We start from the raw sequence: 7,223 nt of genomic DNA on the forward strand, positions 1-7,223 counted from the left end.
TGAGTTATAAAATAGGTTGTCTAATATATAAGTCTGTAACTCATGAAATGGGTACTATTTGAATTTTTAGAAGCTGTTGGTATATAAGGATGTGACATACCTCAAGTGCATGTTTTTCTCCTTTTCTTCTTAGTACTTTTTAATAATAATGAGTCTCATTATGACATTTTTGCATATGTATCATCACATTTTGCTATCAAATTTCTTGTCTACCCTCATCCTCTCTTTTATCCTATTCTTTTTTTTTTTGTTTGTTTTTGTTTTTTTCGAGACAGGGTTTCTCTGTGTAGCTTTGCGCCTTTCCTGGAACTCACTTGGTAGTCCAGGCTGGCCTCAAACTCACAGAGATCCGCCTGCCTCTGCCTTCTGAGTGCTGGGATTAAAGGCGTGCGCCACCACCGCCCGGCTCCTTTTATCCTATTCTTACTGGTACTTAAAGCATATAAATTATTTAGTCATTAGCATTCATTTTATTTTCAGAGAATAATTTCAATAAATTATGTTTTTCCTCTCCATAAGTAAGTTACAACCTAAAAATCCCAGCTTTCCCTATAAAGATCATGTTACTTTTAAAAATCTTGTCATAGATAGTTTAATAATTCTTTTGTTTCACAAGGATAGCAACATATTCACCTTATTTCAAATAATGGAAAAATTGTAAGAACATGTGTAGCTGTAAAGAACTATACTATCTAGTGAGTTATTCAGAATTCATGATGACTGTAATATGAATGGTTTCTAGTCTTTTATTCTACAATGTTATGATTTGTTTCTATTTTTACTAGTCTTGACATTATTGTTTAAATTATTTTCCATATATCTTATATTCAGACATCCCAATAATAGGATCCCAATATATGAACTAAGTAGAGTTCTACTCCTACTTTGCTTCAAGCGGCTCCAATTCTAGACTTAATTAACTGTGGCTTTGTTGCCAAGATCTCATAGGAATACGTTGTGGTGAAAGATTTCTGGCTGCCTTTCCACAAAGGAGGCAGATGATAAGAAACCTTCATAGAAATTCCCAGCTATGAAAAAAATCAACACTAAAATGACAAATTTATTGGATTATTAATCATCCGTGTCATTATTCCAATTTCCGTACATGTGTCTCACTTATCATCTGTTCCTTGACTTCATTATTCTTTGTATTTTCCTTTAATTATATTTAATATGAACTTTAAATATGGCTCAGGTGTTTTGATCTGGTTATTAAATTTTCCAAATTTGAAGTTATCTTAAGAATTTGCTCTCTCATAACCCTCCTAGTTCCTCACCATCTTTGGTTTTAGAATTAAGCAATTATATCCAGTGATACTATCATCTAAATTTTTTTCTTAATTTGAGTGTTTTATCGTCATTTAAGGTAGCTTTTTAAATTTTTGTTAACTTTTTGCCCTTTTTTATTTTATTTAAGGGCATTTATTGTTAAAGACAACACCATATATTATAACATATAAATCCTAAATTACTTAATGGCTTAAACATGATACAAGTTTCTTTACTATTGCTCAAACATGCAATATGAATGATATCCCTCAAGTGATGATTTATAGGGCTAAAATCCATTTTATTTAGAACTTCCAGATTCAATTCACAGTTTTCTAAATTATTGTGGTAATCTCTATCAACCCTGTGGAAAGAGAGCATATTAACAAGGCCTGAATGCAGTACAAACCACCTTCATTCACATCTTTTCATTCACATTGTCTTAGGTAGAGTCCAGGGTTCTGGACATAATTAACCAATAAACAAACTTGAAAATTTTGGTGAATAGATGTCTACATTTTTCCACACAGCTTAATTTTCTGTTTCTAAGAGGTGTTTAAAATAATTGCAAAGTTTTGAGGATAATGGGGGTTGTTTTGGTCTCGTGGGTGTTTTGAACATTTACTTTGTAAAGTTTTTGCAGATTACCTGGCAACACTTTGCATCAAATTCATGTTTTACAAGTAAGTTCTTTTTGGTAACAATAAGGACATTAATTTCCACATGTGGAAGGCAATTTGCAGTGATCAAACCCTTACTACAGTCAGTTCAATCTCAGAAGATAAAGTATCAATATCATTACTCCAAATATTTTTATGTTTTGTCATTCAGAGTTGCATTATTGCTTTTCTTTATTTTTTTTTAAATTTTACTTATCATCCACAGTTCCCCCTACCTCCTCTCCTCCAACTCTCCCACAACCTTCCTCCCTATCCCCCATTCATTCCTGAGAAAATGTAAGGCCTCCTACAAGGAGTCAACAAAGTCTGGCACATCAAACTGAGATAAGCCCAAGCCCCTCCCCCTTGCATCAAGGCTGAGCAAGGTATCCAACCATAGGGAATGGTCTCCAAAGAGCCACCTCGTGCACCAGGGATAAATCCTGGTCCCATGGCCAGGGGCCCCACAAAGAGACAAAGCCACACAACTGTCATTCACTTTCAAAAGGCCTAGTTTGGCTCCCTGCAGGTTCCCCAGCTATCAGTCCAGAGTCCATAAATTCCCACTAGCTTGGGTCAGCTATCTCTGTGGGTTTCCCCATTATGATCTTGACCACCTGCCCTGCTCATACAATACCTCCTTCCTTTCTTCGACTGGACTCCAGGTGCTTGGCCCAGAGCCAAGCTGTATCTGCTTCTCTGTATCTGCTTCCATCAGTCACTCGATGAAGGCTCTGTGGTGACAGTTAGGGTATTCACCAATCTGATTACAGGGAAAGGCCAGTTCAGGCACCCTCTCTACTATTACTAGGAGTCTTAGCTGTGGTCATCCTTGTGGATTTCTGGGAGTTTCACTGGCACCAGGTTTCTCTCTAACCCCCAAATGGTCCCCTCTATCAAGATGTCTCTCTTTCATTGCTCTCCCTTTCAGTCTCTCTCCCTACTCAAACATCCCATTCCCTCATGTTCAGTCTCCCACTTTATCCCTTTTTCGCTTCTCCCACTTTATCCAGGAGATCTTATCTATTTCCCCCTCACAAGGAGATTCATGCTTGTCCCTCTTAGGGTCCTCCTTGCTACCTAGGTTTCCTGGGGTTGTGGATTGCAGCTGGTTATCTTTTGCTTTACAGCATGATTGCTTTGTAACAAATGAAATTTTAGAGCCTTAATAAGTGTGAGTATTAAAAGATACCAACTACAGTATCATTTATGATGCAGAAATGCTGAAAACTATACAAAAAGTAGTATATATTTAATGTTACACTGTCACTAAAAATAAAACATACAGAAATGCTCATAAGATCAGTAGGACACTGATTATAAACACATTAATGCACACAACTGAAATGCTAGTCACCCTGTACAAATGCAAAATAGCAGTTAGGGTTGAATATGATGATATTTTATTTGTGCTGAAATGTGATTTTATTTGTATGTTAATAAATATAGTTGCCTGGGGGTCAGAGCTAATAGCAAGAAGACATTTAGCAGAAATCTGGCAGTGGTAGCACACATCCTTAATCCAATTATGTGGCAGGCAGAGTCTCTGTGTGTTCAAGGGTACAGCCAAGCATGGTGACACACGCCTTTAATCTCAGTACCAACCATAGAGACCTGAAGGTCTGTATAGACAGGCAGTGATGAGGAAGTCATGTGGTTGGATTTAGAGCCAATGAGAAGGCAGAACAGAAAGGCAATAAAAGACAGGACACAGGAAGAAGGTCTCTCTCTCAAGGCAAGGACAGCAGCGAGTGGTAAGTTAAAGGCTCTTCACTAATACTCTGATCTCTTGGGCTTTTAACTGTGTATTTGGCTCTGTGTTTCTTATTTAATAAGACCATTTAGAATTTCATCTACAGTTGAATGGTAGATTTTGTAACTTTTTACATTAGTTATGTATTTTATGTAATCTCATATAATTCTATAAAAAAATCAACCATTGGGGGTACTTCTACTCATCTCCCTAAATCATGTCATTAAAAAAGAGTTAGGTGAGAAATTTCCTTTAAAGTCGATTGTCTGCCAAACATTTTTGTTGTTAATTAGCCTTTCTAAAGGTATAATTTCTCTTATTTAGTTGAAGGTTCCTTATTGGTTCTGCTTCAATGAGTGGTCAAGATCAAAGTACAAAAGAGAGCAATCAGTTGGAGCAAGGAAAGTCATTTACATGGAGAACTAAACAGACAATCTCAGAGTCACTATTGTGGTTAGAGGTTGGCAGCATGGGATAAGGCTTTTCCAAACTGGGTGCCACAAAGGGTCACTTGGTTTTCTTCAACTGAAGATGAATCAGAAGTTCAAAAGTAATTTTGGAAGTGCAGAGCTGGCAGGGATGGAGGAAGGGTGATGATCTGAGGAACTAGGAAGACATTTGGCCACTAGGATGAATTGAAAGCTCTACCTGTGCTGGGATCTCCTCAGCCCCTCTGTTCTAGCAGGAAGTGGGCAGCCTGTGACAACCAAGAACAGATCTCGGGCTGCTAGATGCTCCAAGCTGGAGATGGTTCACAACAGTTTGTCCTTCAATGAGAACAGTACTGCCACCTAGTATTTCTGCCATGGTGCTGTGGTCCTTGACCTCTTCATGGCAGTTTGCTTATAATTCATACTTGATCATTGTCAGTTTCTTCTTAATAGCATTCTTGGAGCTTGCATAAATAATTTTGCTCCTAAGCGGTTCACTCTCAGGAGCCCAGAAGATGAACCCCAGGTCCTTCTTGCTCTTCCTGGCTTCATAGGTTGTATAGTGGAGAGCATAGCGGTAGTTCCTGTCTGTCAGCATCTTGACAAAGGTGGTACAGGGTTGTTCACAGTTTGCCCCATGTCTCCTACCATGGTCTCCTTGCCCTTCTCCAGGATGCTGTTCTTCTTGTCCTCACTCAGGCAGAAGAGCACTACCTTCTTTGGTTTCTTCACTTTTCTTTCATTGAGAATTTGAACACCTTCATGACATTGAACATCTTGAAGATAATATCAGACACAGCGATACCAGAGACCATGTTTCTAGAAGTGAAAGTGAGACAGAAACAGTCAGGGAAGTACTGAGCTGCCACAGCTGCTGCCAGGACCCGACTCCCAAACTTTTTAAAATGTGGCTTAAAATACTAGAAAAACATATGTCAAAAATGAGGAGTGTTTGACTCTATATGGCTGAATCATTAGTAAGCTTTTCTTGATGTTTGTGCTTATAATTTTTCAATTAAAAAGTTAAAACCACAAACTTTACAACCACACAAAATTAACCTCAAATCCTCAATATGCCATACCAAGTGTTAGCACTGTGAGTCTGAATAAAAAAATAAAATCTCAACATTCTTACCTCCCCCAAAATATTAAAAAACCTGTGAATTTTTATGACATAATATTAGATAATCTGTCACACTGTGATTTCATTCAATAAATTTTCTTTAAAATGTTTAGCACTCTGTACTCTATAAATTTTCCTCAATGAAAATGCATTTCTTGAGTAATTACAAAAAGTGTTTAAATATTAAATAAATTAAAATATTCCATTATATGGTAGTCCTGAGCACAGTGAACCCTAAATGATGCTGACAAATGGAGATTCTTTAATTGCAGATGCCTTTCAAGTTGTCCTCATCAGCTCTATGTCACAACTGGAGGCAACCACATACACACTGACCTTTCATAAAAAAATAAAAAATAAAAACCTTAAGTGAGGTAATTTTTGGCTTCCTCTACAGAGAATCTAGGTTGACATCTAGCTGCAAAATGAATAGCTCCTTGCATTCCACACACCTGAGACCAGACCTCCCACTGTGAACTCCACCAATGTCATGCTTTATAAATATAAAACAGAGACCTAATAATATATATAATGCATACAATGAGATCGATCTAATCTAAAAAAAATCAGGAGAAATCAGAAACATTGTATAGAGTTGACACAATTTAAGTAGTTGTTATGAATCAGTTTTATGCAGGTCTGATATTTTCCTAGGGTAAGACCTCAGTATTGTTTGCTTAGAACATTGCTCTAATCTCCCAAAAGATCTCTAAAAGGTCTCTATACTCCATTTTCACATGGCTCATATATTCTTTTTCCAAGAATGTTCTATCTAGAAACTAGAAACGAGAGTATTTCACTGAACTTTTGAAAGGATTCTTTATCTATTATCAACTAGTGAATCAGTTATTAGATATACTAGAATGATTGAATAAGCAAATATCTAATGGCAAAATCTGTTATTTCCCAATTTTCATATATAAGACCATTGAAGACCACAGACGAGCAAAACCTGGACATGGTAGCTGAGTAAATATAAAAGTAAAACCTAGGATTCTTGATCCTTGGGCCATTGTCTTGATTATGTCCTATTTTTGCCTTCTGTTCCTGGAATGGCCATAGAAACACATATCTAGTAAAAGAAGATACCTGTCATACCCATAGCACCAAGCAATTTCTGCACCCAGGGAAAGAATTATATGCCTTCCTTAGTTTTTATGAGTTTTCTCTGGAGAGTCAAGATTTTGACACTCCTGTAATTTAAAAGTGGCACCTTCACCGAAGTCATAATGAGTTCTGATTTGCTTAGTATATTGTATTTCCAATGGCAAATTTCTATGCTAAACCTTTACATGTGATATTTAATTTAATTTTATCAATTTTAAAATGTAAATGTCACTGCCTTCCCTATTTTTAAAGATGAGATAACAAACCCATGAGTGAAATGACATACTGCAATTAACACATTAAAAGTCAAAAAGAACTTTAGCCTACATCTCACTCCACAATGTGTGATAGAATCCTCAATAGAAGGCCTTTTATTACTATTCTTTTCCCCATCTCTTAGTTATTTAACTATCTTTATCATGTCCTTAGTTAAACACAAACACACACACACACACACACACACACACACACACACACACACACACACACACCAGACCCTTAGGATACAGGAGCTTGAAAAATGAGAAATCATAACACTATTTACATTCACTCCTTAAAACAAAAATTTGATAGAGACAACTTTAGAGTTCAAAATTAAATTTTATTTTTTTATTAAATAAACCAACTCAAAATATACTTTTAAATAGGTCACCTGCCAAGTGAAAATTTTCTAAGTATCAACTTTTTGCTATTATGAAAATGTTATGGTATCACAGAAATCAGATGAGGGATTTTTCTGTACCCTTCTTTAATTCCTTTCACTAACTAAAAGCTACATAGATAAACAAAGGTAAAGGGTAAATGCTTTCACATAAGTAAAGAATATGAGATATGTATGTCCAAAGAAGTGTTTTTCAGGCAATGTGTACAGTGATGAAGTG

General features: G+C 36.4%; 1 pseudogene; it reads right to left on the reverse strand.

Moving 5' to 3' along the window:
• Positions 1–4,359: 4,359 nt before the first annotated feature.
• Positions 4,360–4,927, reverse strand: LOC102911193 (cofilin-1 pseudogene; annotated as a pseudogene).
• Positions 4,928–7,223: the final 2,296 nt, after the last annotated feature.

This window comes from Peromyscus maniculatus, chromosome X, assembly GCF_049852395.1.
Source record: "Peromyscus maniculatus bairdii isolate BWxNUB_F1_BW_parent chromosome X, HU_Pman_BW_mat_3.1, whole genome shotgun sequence".
In the NCBI taxonomy this organism is placed as follows: Eukaryota; Metazoa; Chordata; class Mammalia; order Rodentia; family Cricetidae; genus Peromyscus; species Peromyscus maniculatus.